At 50.4% G+C, this 1551-nt stretch overlaps 1 protein-coding gene across 1 annotated transcript in view; it reads right to left on the bottom strand.

The window, feature by feature from the left end:
- Pmar_PMAR014570 (hypothetical protein) overlaps positions 1–1551 on the bottom strand; it is a gene marked incomplete at both ends in the record, with an annotated part of 13713 nt that overhangs the window by 2023 nt on the left and 10139 nt on the right. The window lies entirely within an intron of this gene.

Raw genomic sequence — 1551 nt, 5'->3', positions numbered from 1 at the left:
CCATCCGAGTCTGATCGACAGCACAACATTTGGGGTGAAGGTACAGGCAGAGTTTATAAGGATTGAAAAAATTTCTTCAAAGGCGCAATACTAATTGAAAGTTTCTGTAAGCTCCGTGCGGAATGAAAAAACTTAGGTGTATCTCGCTACTCTAATACTTATTGTAAACACGACGGGGAAAATGTGTAGATAATCGGAAAAGGTTCTCGATGATCCGAGTTCCATTGTGATACTCTGCGCTTGCACGGTCTGCGCACGCGTGCAGCGTTCATAATTCACGACGTCCGCACGCGTGAGCAGACCGCACGAAATTTAGGTCCTTTAGAACGAGAAGAAACTAAAATTCTGAAATGCACCTTCACCTCTTTGAAAAACTGGCCCGGATATTGTCGATGGCGAAACCAACCACTTAGCCAACGGGAGCGTGTGTGTCAGTTTAAAGTCCAACGCCGTCGCCGGCTTGGTCAGACTTGATGCCGATATGCTAGCCATTTGATGAGCTCCTTGTTGCGTTCTTCAGTCAGCCCGAAACGCTGCCACAACGAACAGCAGGAGCAGACCAGACCATCTCATTCCCTCCTAGCAGGATCCACTCTTCACCGCGGGGCTGTGCCAACCGACCGAAACACTAGCACTGCCGCGGCGGACCACAAGTTTCATTTCCAGGACTCGAGAATTCAATGACCTAGCTGGTCCTCACTGCTCACACGTGCAGTCCTTCCTCGGCCCCTGACTCAGTAGTTAAGTGTCAGTAGTTGTCGTTCGCCATGGTCTTAGCCACGTATGCCATCCTTAGTCTTCTACAGAAGTTCGCGACGGCTGCGCATCGGCTCAGACTTATTGTCATCTGCCCTAAAGTACCACCAGCGTCCATGAATGAAGGACGTCGATGAGACCGATCTGGTCGAAGGCATTTTAGTAGGATATGCATGTCATCCCTCTCGGCACAATAAGTGCATTCTCTGTCTATGCTTGTCCTGTTCTCCTTTCAAGAAATGTAGGTGTAGCCTCTCAAAATCTCAGTGCCCTGATAGCACTTGTAGAAAAAATCCACAGTTATCTGCGAGTACAACCTCCTGTACAATCTTCCGCTGACGTTCGCTGGCCGAAGGCTGACCGAAGCGATGCCGAAAAATGTTCTACCATTCGCATGACTACTTCCACGGCTCGTTCGAGTTTGCGGCAGAGTCTCCTGGATTGGCGGCATGATCTACAGCCTGGGATGCGCTCCATCAATGTTGCCAACGGGAGTAACCAACCATTCCCCCCGGCATCGATGAGCCATCGATGCCAGGGGAGACATATGAGAGAAGGCTGCGTCCCTGATGACTACGTCGTGATTGTTGTGTGCTCGATCAGTTGGTTCTTCACACTCCGACATCCACCTCACTTCGCGATCCATCAATCAGAATCGTTTTCATGATCTCGAGTCGAGATTCTCGACCGATCGCGTCGATGATTAGTTCATCTTCCAACATGATTAGTTCTGGAGCGTCACGCCCTGGGCGAGTCACGAGTACGAGCGAATGGAGCTGAGGGTGGCGTGATGGT

Source organism: Perkinsus marinus (genome assembly GCF_000006405.1).
Source record: "Perkinsus marinus ATCC 50983 genomic scaffold scf_1104296962766, whole genome shotgun sequence".
In the NCBI taxonomy this organism is placed as follows: Eukaryota; Perkinsozoa; order Perkinsida; family Perkinsidae; genus Perkinsus; species Perkinsus marinus.
The sequence above is the reverse complement of the archived record's forward strand: the minus strand, read 5'-3'. Positions and strand labels throughout refer to the sequence as shown.